Consider the following 13,721-nt stretch of genomic DNA (forward strand, 5'->3'; position numbering starts at 1 on the left):
CTCACCTTCCTCCCGGGGGGCGCGCGGCGCGGGCAGGCGGCCTGGGCGCGCACGGTCGCGCGTTGGAGCTGTTCTTCCGAGGGCTCGCGGGCCCCCCTCGCCGGAAAATGCCCACGGAGGCCGCGGCTGGGGGCGGGGAGGAGGCCGCCTCCGCGTGTCAGACATCTCAGGAATTCCGGACGCTTCGCCCGAATCCGGGATGCCCCTGCGGCTGACACCTTGGCTAAATCATGCCGCTCGGTTTTTGCAGCCACCGATGCCGACGTTCCGAAATCAGGGACGGAGCCATCATAGAAAGTTTTGGAGGCTGTGCACGCTCTCCCAGGCTTTCCCAGCTATTTCAAACCCCTCCCCACCTTTCTGGGCGCAGCCTGCCTTCTCCATCGGAATGCCCCTTAAATTAATCCTTTGGAGCTCTTACTGTATTCTCGTCCAACTCCCTGTTTTTCTTTTTCACGCACCATCTCAGCTTCTAGATTCTTAATTCGCCCACAACTCCATTAACATTCTGGCTTTCGTTTATTTTTATTCTATCTACCCGTTCTGCCTGGCTGAATATTGCTAGGTGTGCTCTCCAAGCTTGAAAACCTAAGTATGCTAGTAGCCATGCTGTGCTGGCTACTTTGTAATGAGCAGACAGCCACTGGCTAAAAATTCTATTTTGTAGCTACCTTAATAAAATAGACTTTAATAAGTGTGACGCTAAAACGGATATTTATATAGATAGCATTTTACAGCAAGTCACTAATTTATTGATTTCTAAGCTCGACTTTGCCATTTTATGATAGTGTTCATATCAGTTTTTCTTAAGCTGCCCACAAATACAGTAGCAACAGATACAATCTTATAGGTATAAAGAAAAACCACACTGTAATAAATATCTGTCTCTATCCTATGTGACTGATTTCCAACCGATGTTCCCCTCCTCCAGTTATTAGAACGTTGACATACTAAGGCAACCATTCAGATTAGCACAGGCCCTGAAGGAAATCAGAGTAAACCTAAAGTAAATTATGCAAAAAGTAGGTTGGCAGACAGCTTACTTCGGACTGATTCTCTGTGATAGCAATCGTTGCCTGACTGTCAGAAGTTCTTTTGGATTGCTAACTCTTTCAAAATTGCCCTGCTAACACAGGGAAAGTCCACATTGAACTTGATTGCTTTGAAGGAAGTGGCCAAGAGGGTCCCTGCCGAGGTGAGAGAGCCCTGCCTTGACTCCGCCCAAGCTCACCTTCCACCTGTACAATCAACTTCTTCCTCCTGCGCGTCTTCTCCCTGCTCCCCACCCCCACCCCATTCACCACAGTTTCACTTCCAACACAACACTTAAGCATTTGCATCCTTTAACACGAAATTAAATTTGAGTCGAATTTCTGTTGGTGATAATGAAGGAAACTGCCATAATTAATCTTCTAGGTAACCTGGAAAGAATGTGACAATTTCTCAAGAAATGTGTCCTTGTCTTCAGTCAAATCAATCTGGAAGATTATCAGGGTGAGGCAGAATCTCGAGTTTATGATCATGCAGCAACAGAGGACATTGATGGTCTTCCTATCTAGAAAGCTGCGCCCTTGCCCCCACCCCCACCCCCGGTGTGACAGCCTCACACGACATTGATCAATGAACTGTCATGTCCGGGGTGGAATGCCGTAAAATAGTTTTATATAGGCTTCACCTAAAGAGTAACCTGTAAATTATGCTGCTCCAAACAAGTGAACATGTAGGCAGGAAGGACTCTGGTACAGATGCCCGTTTATTGTTGACGAGGTTCAGTGATTCAATCCTTGCTGTCATCTGAGAATCTCCCCATCAGACCCACTGACAGATGTGTTACAGATGCATATCTATTGATAGAAGTTAACCACTAAAAGCCAAGACCCCCAGCTCACAGATAATAACAGCCTCCGCTTCTCTGGTACATTCTAAAGTATCTATAGTCCTCACAACAACGTTACATACCCATTATATGGATGAGAAAACAAGTCCTGAGTAGTTAAATGACCTTCCCAAGGTCATACCACCAGTAAGTGGTGAAGCCAAGATTCAAACCCAATGTAATTGCAAAGCGCATGTTCTTTCCGTCACACCAAGATGATCCAAAATTATTTGGAAATAGAGTCTTTACAGCGGTAATCAAGATGAGGACATGAGAGTGAACCCTAATCCAATATGCCCGGTGTCCTTTTAAAAAGAAGAAATCTGGACCCAGAGACAGACACACACAGACAGAAGGAAGACGGTGTGAGGACACAGGGAGAACACCAGCGGCACCCAAGGAGCACCTGGGGCTGCCGGGAGCCAGGAGGGAGGTTGGGAGCAAATTCTGCCTCACAGCTATCAGAGGGAACCACCGACCCCCTGATTTTGGACTTCTGGCCTCCAGAACTGTGAGACGCTAAATCTCTGTTGTTGAAGCCCCCTGGTTTGTGGTACTTTGTAACGGCGGCCACTGCAGACTAGCACACAGATTCAAGCCAAGGTTTAAGCCAAGCCCGGTTCTTCTCGTTGGTTCCACACCTGTTCATTCCCGCTCATGGTGGTGCGCTATACTAAGCCCGAAAGGTGAGTAGTGGGTACCCGGCTGGGAGTTATAACCCCAACATTCCAAGTACAAACTAGCTAACCAATACCTCTGCCCTTCACACCAGGTGAGAAGGTGAACAGTTTATAATTCATCCCTGGACAGCCATGTGGCCGGAAGCTGACACCCTCGCTCTTCTCATAGACTTCTGAGTGAAGGCCCTTGGTTGCTCCCTTTGTACAAGCTTTATTGTTTGTTCTGATTTTAATAGTAATTCACGTTTATCAAACAAATTAGAAATAAACAATAAATTAACACAAGAGAGGGGCCTTATTTAAACTGACAATGGTGGTATGCTGTGAAGCAGGAAGTTAATGCTCAGTTCTCTACACCTGAGATCCAAAAACAAGAAGTCAAAGTAGGCGCCAGCCTGGTCGCCTAGTGGTTAAGCTCATGCACTCTGCTTCGGCGGCCTGGGGTTTTCAGGTTTGGATCCCGGGCGCAGACCTACACACCGCTCATCAAGCCATGCTGTGGCAGCATCCCATATACAAAGCAGAGGAAGATTGGCACAGATGTTAGCTCAGGAACCATCTTCCTCTAGCAAAAAGGAAGATTGGCAACAGATGTTAGCTCAGGGCCAATCTCCCTCACCAAAAAAAGAAGAAGAAGAAGAAGTAAAAGCAATATATGGTCATTATAAACAATTTTATAATGTGGAAAACAATAAAGAGGTAAAGATTATTCATAGATATCACCCAGAGATAAACTTTATTAATCTCTTCATATTGGCATAAATCTTTCTAGACTTTCTTAGAGAGACATGAGCACACACACACATCCAATACATATAGATATGTTTTATGCCTTTTTTAACTTACAATTATGAACACATTTTTGTGTTAATCAACTGAAATTTAGATAACTATTCTAACGGCTACAAGTATTCCCTCAGCTGAATGGGCCATAAGTCGTTTAGCTGCTCCTCCATTTTTAAAGACGGGTTCCTGTTTTCCGTTTGTTGTTGCAAATAAAGCTGCGTAAACATCGTATGTACACATTTTACACGCCCACCCAGTCATTTCCTCAGGATAAGGGCATACATCCTTAAAATGCTTTGATTCATGTTGCCAAAATAGCCCTCAGAAATGATTTCACCAATTTGCACTCCTAAAAGTAGTACGTGAGAATGACTTTTCCCCACACTCTACTACACTCTCTTGTTTTACTTTGCATTTCTTTGACCATTTAGTGTCCTCTCTTTTTATATATGTTCATTGGCTACCTGTGCCTGCCTGTGTATATTCCATGCCTATTTGGAGGAGAAAGGGGAAAGTGTCATTTTTTTAACTGCAAAAAAAAGGAAGAAAGAAAAAAGAAAACTAAAAGGCTGTCATATGCTGTTGTTAGGCTAGTATGTGATATCAACCAACACCTGCCATCCATCCTGTCAGTTTATCTGTGGCCATCTGCATTGCTAGCCATCTCCCAAGTGGATCTAGCCCACACTTCTTCCCTTCTCTCAGCCTCTCTGCCCTCAGCCTGCCCAGCTCCTCTTAACTAGGCACCTGGACCAAGTGCTCTGCCATCTTTGTGGCATCATAAGGTTGCTTAAAGGTTATTTTATGCCAAGATGTGGTTCTAGTGGTGCCATTTTTAAAAAGGAGGACAATACTCACTACTTTCCTGTCATGTATGAATGTTTACCAATGTTATTTCATGAGTTATCACCATTTTCTTTTTCTGTGACATCGAGATAAAGGTTAAATAGAAGAGGTGAAATTGTTGGATTAAAGTGTATATTTCGCACTGTTTCAGAATATCTTGAAACAGTATTTTGCAACACTTTGGCAAGACTTGAAAAGAAATACGCCTTAATATATTGATTCATACATGTATAACTTCCTCGAAATTAACAGGTTGAGGAAAAATGCCCTAATGAAACTGTGAAAAACAATTAAGTACATGGAATTAAAAATTAGGTAGGAGGCACAGAAATCTACAAAGGTCACTCACTTCAGTGGTTTGTTAGCTCAACAGAGAGAGTTTTGGCTTATTTTCTTGGCTTTTTAATGGAGGTGAGTAGTGGACATCATTTAATATTCCTACAATGTTTATCAATATATGTATTTACTGCTACTGTCTTCAACCATTTTTGCTTCAATTCAATTCAAGAGGTATTTACGTGGTTATAGCAGTGGTGTTACTTTATTATATTGTATTTGCATGCCTGTTTCTACACTGTAAGTGCTTGTAGGGCAAGGATCCTATATTTTTATCTTTATATCCCTAGCACCATATCTGGCATACTGTAAATACTGTTTTGTTTTGTATTTTTAAATGAATGATGAGCTCCTGCTGTTTTCTTCCTATTTTCCTCCATCCTGTATGAGTTTTTTGGCAATCATAAAACGTCAGGGGAAACTGTCCAGTGATTTGCAAAGAAGCAGGAAATGTTCTCTTCCAATCTTAAAATGGAGGGAATTTCTCCAGCGCCAGAGGAAAGATGGTTGCAGTCAGCAAAGCTGCAAGAAGAAAATTCCACTTACAAGATACAATAATGTTAGTGACTGCCGCGTGGCTAGTTAGTTCTACTGCAGCAGTGTTTCTCAAACCAGTGTTCTTGCACAGTCTGCAGCTCACCCCACGTGTCTCCAGTTTGGGAAACCATAGATTTGGGCAGTGTCATTGGACAGAGGTTTAGGCAGGACCTCTGTGTGGCCGAGTCTTCTGACTACTAAATCCTAAAAGCAAAAATAATAAGCTTCTAGCTGCATGTACTGTTAACATCTGGAGGGCAGGATCAAATAGCCAAACCATTTATGAAGGACAGAAAACGTCTATCCATTCCCACATCTGAATTTCCTTCCAGAATTTTAAAACCAAAAATTATTTATTATATTGCCTTTTTAAATATATAACATAAAAAGTGTAAAGAATAAGAGAAAATGAGCCACTAATCCCATTGCCCAGATAATGACTGTTTATTTTTAAAATAAAAACAATTCAAGTACTACGTTTGAAAATCTAAACAAAACAGAAAAGAATACAATAAAGAGTAAAGCGCCCTGCCATCCTCCCTGTCTCCTATCTCCTTCACCCTCCGCCTCCAGGCTGCGGGAATTCTTGCTCAAATTCAGTGTCACATCATTGCCTGCCGAAAAACCCAAAGGGCTCTCATTGCTTTTGGAATAACATTTCTACTTGTTTCTCACCCCTCGCTTCATGATCTGACCCCTCTGGCCTTCTTGGCTGGGACTTCCCCAGCTGAGGCCCCCAGAACACCGGTCTTTCCTGCCTGCTGTTCTCCACCCTGGAAGGCCCCATGCCCCCGTCAAAGCATTTCTCTGCCTGCACTTTGACTGCAGTTTCCTTTGCCATCTGGCAGGAGAAAGGGAAGCTCTTCAAGGGCGGAGACCAGGCTCACCTGGCTTGTTAACCCCAGTGCCTGGCGTATACTAGGTACCAAATAAATGTTTTTGTAACAATGGAGACACCATAGAATTGCAAAACAGCAAGAGCTGGCTCCAGTAGGCAAGCAGCTGAAACCAGGAAATGGTTAAAGGCAGGAGGAATACACTTCACTCTGGGCTTGAAAGGGGGTGGCCATCTGCTTCCGGCCTTCCTCTCCCTCCCACAGGGGATGCAGGCTTCCTGAACATTGGGAGGGAGCCTGAGTGGGAGGGGTGTAAACCCAGAGAGGAGGCTGCAATGGCGTTAGTGGAGTTAAAAAGCGAGTGCCTTTGGGGGAGGGAGGTCATCCTCACTGGAGCCTCTCTGACTTGCTTTGGCTAGAAAGGGGAGGTGGGGAGGGGCCCCCAAGAGTGCAGCAGGGAGCCAGTCACCTGAAGGTAGTGCTAGGCCCCTCCTGCAGCCAAAAGGGGACCTTGACAGTTCCTTCTAGATTGTCTTGCCCAAAAAGACTGGGGTGAAGGCAAGGATTTGGGGGTGGACTCTGGAAATGGGAGTAAATTCCTGGGCTCTACAGTTTGCAGCTAGACTAGTAGAGTGGAGTTGACAGAGTTGAAGGTATATTTGAGACAGGGGGACTTTTCGAGGTATATTAATTCAGACCACTAAGGAAAGGGGCCCTGTCCTGAGCAGAAGGCACCTGAGACGTCATAGAATCACAGGATGTCACGGTGGGAAGAAGCCCCACCCTCACCTGTCGAAACCCTAATCATGAAGTCCCTGCTGGGGGGGAGAAAGGGCGCAGGAGCCCTTACCTGTTAACTGTACGGTGACATTCTGTTCACATTAGTCATTGGGGACATTTTCGTTTTCTTGCAATGAAGCAGGGCATAGGTGATGTTCTGTGAGTCTGAACTTTCCAGAAGGGACTGGTGACCTTAACACAGTAACAACAGCAACTGGAAAAAAGAGTGGTTGTGGGGACAGAGAACATGGGGATCCAGTCTAGTCTCAACAACCTCCCAGCTGTAGGAACTCGAGGGGGTTACTTAACTCCTCTGAATCTGTTTCCTCATTTTAAAAGGTGATTCCTTATAATACTCTGTGAGCCCTAAATCATTGTATAAATATCGGGACCTGCTATAGGTAATAAGAGGATTGCATTCAAATTTTCACTTTTGAAGCCTTCCCAAGACTCTATCCTCTTCCAAAAAAAAACCAATAAATAAATTACTTTCACTTTCTCAAGACACTTTTGACTGTAAACGTGTTTAACACATTATATCCACATAAGTGATTTAATTTTTTTTAATTTTTTTTTTTTGAGGAAGATTAGCCCTGAGCTAATATCCACCACCAATCCTCCTCTTTTTTTGCTAAGGAAGATTGGCCCTGAGCTAACATCTGTGCTCATCTTCCTCTATTTTATATGTGGGATGCCACCACAGCATGGCTTAGGAAGCTAAGCATAGGTCTGCACCCGGATCCAGGCCAGTGAACCCCGGGCCACCCAAGCAGAGCACAGGAACTTAACTACTACACCACCGGCAGGCCCCTCCACATAAGTGATTTTAGACCTGTGGTTAAACATCTTCAAAGGCTGGAAACACTACTTCCTGAGGCTGCCCAGAACTTCTTTGGCCAGGCTTAACTATAGGAAATCATCTTGAAACGCCATGAGTTGATCTCCCCACAATTCCCACCCACTCTTTCTAAATCTTCCCGTTAGGAACGAAGCAGTCCAAGTCTTACTCCTCTTCCAAAAGCCAATCCTCAAATATTGGAAGAAAGCTGTGATTTTCCCACCTAAGTCTAGTCTATTCTCAGGCTAAATGGCTCCTTTTCTTTCAACACTTGTTCATCCAATCTGTTTCCCCAGGCCAACCCTCCACCCTCCAGGTGACTCGCTTCAAGGACAGCCTTAAGTTGAAACTTTGGAAACAACCTAAACGTCCAGCAGTGGAGGCTTGATTAAAAAAACGTGGCATATCAGGTCAAAATAGAGCACATAATAAAAGAATATTTCATGACATGAGAAAAATGATCACGGTCTGTTAGAAGATAAAGAAAGTTATACAGTAGCAGATTTTGTATGACTTCAATTTTACAATAAAAAGTATATATGTTAAAATAAATTTTTGTAACGTATATTCTTGGGTGTTACAATTACAGGTGATATTTACCTTCTTTGTGACGTTTTTCAAATTTTCTACAATCAATTATTGGTAATCAGGAGAAAAAATAGACCCTCTGTCTCTATAGTTTTCCTAATGGCCCAGGGTTGAAATCCTTGGAACATCATGAAATAGGCTTCTTCCCCCTTCTCACTTCAGAAATAAACACGTAGCCGTTAGCCCAGACTACCAGGAGCCTAGCCGGCATCAGACAAATGTTTGTTTCCTTCTTCACTTCCCTAAATTCTTGAGAACTACTCTCAGATCCTCCCCTCTCATTAAACTTTCCCTCATCGAATGACTTGATTTCTATTCCTTATTACAAATGACATTTGCTGTACCTCCAGCTTTGTCCGTGCTCTAGAGTGGAGGTCCCTGATCGTCACCAGCTCCAACAAGAAGAAGCGGACGCATCTCTCTTAAAGGGAGAAAAGTATAAGAAACACCAGCTTCACAATTTTGCAGTACTCTTAAGCCAGTAAAATCCCAGGATATATGAAAGAATGGCCAGAAGTCTTCCTTCCATCATACTCATGACATCATATCAGAGTATAACGTATTTTCTGATCACTGGATCTCCACAGGGACTGGAATTATTTGCCCTGGAGAGAAAAAAGCAAGTACGTATATGAAAGGTTTTTTTTTCAGGAAGGAAGTCTGGAGAGTGAGTGGTCAAACATAAGTAAATGGAACAAAAATCAGAGGTTTCAGCTTGTCAAACCAGAACTCCTCTTCTTCCTAAACTGGCTCTCTTAGATGATGCTTTCATGGATGCAGCCACCATTTTTTTTTACAAATTGAGTTATAAGTTACCTATGGTGAAGTGCATAACCATTAATTGACTCCACATGCATTTATTGAGTGTCTGCACTGTGTCAGACACCCTGATCAGCGCCGGGGATACAAAGATAAATTAATTTGGACTCCAGTCCTGAGGAGTCGAAGACTAACAAGGAAACAAATACGTTATAACGTGATAAACTCTGGGGTGGGAGGAGGGAGCAGATGAACAGTGTCTAGGGGAATCCCAGGCCCCTGGCCTGAAGCTTCTCTCTCTGTGTGATCTTTTAGGCTCATTCACCCTCCCAGCTTTAATCGTGTGATCTGGAAGGCCTGGTAGAGAGTGGGGATGAGAATTAGAGGAAAGAGTTTGTATAAAGATTGTTTCTCATGAAGGAGTCCAGGACATGCCGCCCCAAAGTAGGCCACTTTGGTACATTGATATTTTGAGCTGCGGGCTCTAGAAAAACAGCAAATGCAGGGAGCACTTTCTCTGACTCCCCTTAGCAGCCTAAAGACAGGTCCTCCTAAAGAGACTCAGCTCTCACAAATCCCCTCCCCAGGAATGTCATCAGCAGGGACGATGGACTCTTATCACGGGAGAGGAAACTAGAAGTCGGTACCACCCCCAGCAAACTTTGTCACAGGCTATCACACCTCCCATCTAGTCTTCTAGGGGCTCCTGCAGTTTTCCTGAAAGTCACTTGCTCTCCCCTAAGTTGCCCCCGCCCCCCTTTCCCCTATGAAAACGATGTATCAGCTCTCAGATCTCACCCCTTTAGTGAGTGCCTGCTTGTTTTTTCCTATGATGCCCTGTGCGCATAATACTAAAAACAAATACATTTGCATACCTTTTCTGCTGTTAATCTGCCTGTCGTCAGTTTATTTCATGGACCCAGCTATTGAACCCAGGAGGGTAGAGGGAGAGTCCTTCCTCCCTTACAGGGGAATCTCCAGGTTCAAGTCTGTTGGTGAGATCAGGTTACTTTACTGCTGGCAGGTTATTCCCTCCCAATTTCCGCAAACCCTTTGTAAATTCTCTCTCACAACCTGAGAGAAGGAGGCAGAGGAGATGGGGAGAGCCCTGAGACTGGCATCAGGTGGTCTGTGTTACCAACCACTCTGCAGTTAAGTGGCTCCTCAACTGTGGGCAGATCTCTTCGTCCCTCTGGGCTGCCATTTCTCACCTATGAAAAGGATGGAGGTAGACTGAGTCATCTCTCAAATTCTTTACTTCTCAAAAAACTCAACGAGCCAGCTCCTGAAACTTTGGGGGAGGCAAGAGATGATATTTTTTTGCATCATTTGTACTATCGTCATATTGAATAACTGGTTGGCTACCTACACTTAATGGTGTTTCCCCGTCTTCCTTTACTTAAAGGATCTTCTTTCTAATTGCTTTTCCTCTTTTAAATGGGTATTAAGGAAACACCCAATTTTTACTTTCTTGGCTTACAGCCATGGCTTCTTGTCCCAGAATTTTCTGGGCCCATGAATAATTATCTGGTTTAACTTATGGATAACCTGAAGGAAATAATATAAATTCTCATGATTCAGTTTTGCTTGTACTTCCTTGTGCAAAGTTCTCCCCCTCTAAAACATTCCGGAATGATAACATTGCCAATAGGCTTACTAGGCGTTGGGGAAAAGTAAATGTCCTCAAGGATGTTGGAGAAGCTCTTTAAAATAATTTTCTCATGTTTTACATTTCATTTTCCAATTTTTTTGTAGCTGAGATATAGAAACAATTGGTACAGAGTTTCTTTATGAGATGTTGAAAATGTAAAAGTAAATGTAAAAAAAATATTAAAAAAAGAAAATTGATTTTTGTATATTGACTGTGTATCCCAGTTTTGCTTAATTCGCAGATTAGTTCTAATAGATTATAAATTTCTTTGGATTTTCTGTATACACAATCATCTTGTCTGTGAATAACACTTTTACTCTTAATTTCCAAACTGTGTACTCTTCATTTCTTTTTTCTTCCATATTGCACTAACTTGAATCTCCAGTAGTATTATGTTGAATATGAGTGGTGATAGCAAAGTTTTTTGTCTTGTCTGATCATAGAGAGAAAAGCATCTAGTATTTCACAATTCAGAATTTCAGGTATCAGCCATAGACTTTATAGATACCCTTACTAAATGGACGAAGTTCTTTCTGTTCCTACTTTACTGAGTATTCTCGTCATGAATACATATTGAGTGTCATCAGTGACTTCTCATCTATTGAGATGATCATATGGTTTTTCCTCTTTATTTTGCTAGTAATTTTCTGTGAATAATAATTTTTCAAATGTTAAACCCAATTGGTCATGATGTGTTAAATTTTTATAAATTGCTAGCTTTAATTTGCTAATATTTTGTTTAGGATTTTTGTGTCCATCAGGGATATTAGTCTGTAATTCTCTTTCCTTATAATGTTATTGTCAGGTTCTGTTATCAAAGTGATGCTGGCCTCACAAAATGAGTGAGGAAATAGCCCCATTTTCTCTTTTCTGTGAAAGAATCAATAAGATTGGTATTATTTCTTCCTTAAATTTTTCAAAGGATTTACCAATGAAGTTACCTCGGCCTCAAGTTTTTATAGAGGGACTGTTTTTAAGAACAGATTCCATTTCTTCAATAAATAGAAGAATATTCAGATATTCCATTCCTTCTTGTGTCAGTTTTGATAAACTGATTTTTTCAAAGAATTTCTCCATTTCATCTAACCTGTCAAATTTATTGACAAAGTTGTTCTTAATTTCCTCCTCTTATCCTTTTCATATCTGTAGGATCTATGGTGATAGTTCAGTTTTCAGGACTGATATTGATATTTTGTGTTTTCTCTGTTTTTTACTCATCAGTCACATAAATGTTATATTTCTTAATCTTTTCAACAGACCAACTCCTGGTCTTGTTGATTTTTGTCTATTGTCTGTTTTTCCATTTCATTGATTTCTGCTCTTATTTTAAGTACTTCTTTCCCTCTACTTTCTGTGGGTTAAATTTGGTCTTATTTTTCTATCTTTTTCAAATGGAAGTTCAGATAATTAACTTTCAACTTTTCTTCTAGTTTATACATTCAAACAATAAATTCCTTTGTAAGCACTGCTCTAGCTACATCCCACATATTTTGACAGATTATATTTTAATTATTATTTTTATTCAAAGTGTTTCTAATTTCCATTGTGCTTTTTGTTTGACACATGGATTAATTAGGAATGTGTTGCTCAATATTCAGATATTTCTAGTTAGTTTTTGTTATTGATTTCAACTTTAATTCCCCTGTAGTTAACACTCAATTTATAATTTCAACCTTCTGAAATTTGTTAAGACTTGCTTTATGGCTCAGTGAGTGGTCTATTTTGGTGACTCTTTCACGTGCATTTGAAAATAGTGTGTCTTCTGCAGCTGTTGGGTGAAGTGTTTTATAAATGTCAATTGGCTCAATTTGGCTATTAATGCTCTTCAGATCTTCTGGGTTCTTTCTGATTGTTTTGCTTGCTCTGTCAGTTGTTGAGAAACTTGTAGATTTGCTTTGATGTGATTATGAATTTGTTTATTTCTCTTTAATTTCTGTCAATATTGCTTTTTATATTTTGAAGAGATGTTATTAGATACACATACATTTATGAGTCTTATGTCTTCCTATTGAATTCACCTTTTTAGTATTATGAAATGTCCCTCTTTCTCACCAGTAGGACTTCTTGCCTTTCCATCTATTTTTGGTGATGCTAATTTGCCAGACCAACCTTATTTAGCTGATGTGTACATGGTATATATTTTCCGTCTTTATTCTTTCAACCTGTCTCTGCCTTTATGTTTAAAGTGTGACTGTGTGAAATGGTGTGTAGTTGGATCTTTTCCTCTTGAGCCTGATAGTCTTGGCCTTTGAATTGTACTTTGGTCTGTGTTATTTTAATTGAATGTCTGATATGATTAAATTTGTGCCTCCATCTTGCTATTTGTTTGCTACTTATGCCATCTGTTCTTTGTCCCTTTGTTCTTTTCTTTCCTGCTTTCTTTTGGATAAATCAAATAAATTTATAATTCCATTGTGTTTTTTCCCTATTATCTTTTCGGTATCATCTTTTTTTGTAATTTTAACAGTTTAAATGGACATAGATTCTTGATAAGCAAGGAATATGGTACTGAATAAAGAATCACATGGAAAAGCCACATTTGTGAGAGACATCTTGTTGGTGAGGATGGCAGAGTGGAGACTCTGATTATGGACAGCAACGAGAGCTAATCTTTGATGATGGGGAGATGGAGGCTGGAAGAGTGCTCAGGCACACAACACTTTGTCTAATATTCAGAACATAACCCTGGCCCCTCCTCCATCCGAGCCTTCTGAACTTGGCTTGTCCACAAAAAACGTATTTTATTTAAAGAAAATTCATCATTTAAAAATGAATTAAAGTAGAATCTATGTAATTATATTGCCATAAATACACAATAAAGAGAAAAAACTGGCAAATGATGGACAGTCAATGGAAAAATATTGCCACAGAGCAGATGAAAATTGCGACAGAGTGGATGAAAATTGGTTCTGGACAGATAACACTGAATTGCAAAAGCCTAATGAGGCTGTTTCCTCAATAACACAAAAGCACAAATAGAGATATTAGAGCTCAGGAAAAATGCTCAGACAACCCAAGAAATTAAAGCTTAGGAAAAAATTGAAAAAAGTAATCCTAGAAATGAAGGTCAAACTTAAAGCAACACAAAAGAGAATGAATGAATATTCTGAAAGTATCAAAGAGAATGAATGAATATTCTGAAAGTATCAAAGAGAATGAAGGAATATTCTGAAAGTATCGAAGAGAATGAATGAATATTCTGAAAGTA

General features: G+C 41.1%; 1 protein-coding gene across 1 annotated transcript in view; it reads right to left on the reverse strand.

Moving 5' to 3' along the window:
• Positions 1 to 329, reverse strand: part of LOC124234272 (dual specificity tyrosine-phosphorylation-regulated kinase 1A) — a 138,260-nt gene extending 137,931 nt beyond the window's left edge. Inside the window, exon 1 of the mRNA XM_046651523.1 lies at positions 6 to 329. The gene's annotated coding sequence lies outside the window, so the exon portion shown is untranslated. The remainder of the gene's footprint in view (positions 1 to 5) is intronic.
• Between the last annotated feature and the right edge of the window lie 13,392 nt (positions 330 to 13,721).

The sequence above is a fragment of the Equus quagga genome, unplaced genomic scaffold (assembly GCF_021613505.1).
Source record: "Equus quagga isolate Etosha38 unplaced genomic scaffold, UCLA_HA_Equagga_1.0 73442_RagTag, whole genome shotgun sequence".
Classification (NCBI taxonomy): Eukaryota; Metazoa; Chordata; class Mammalia; order Perissodactyla; family Equidae; genus Equus; species Equus quagga.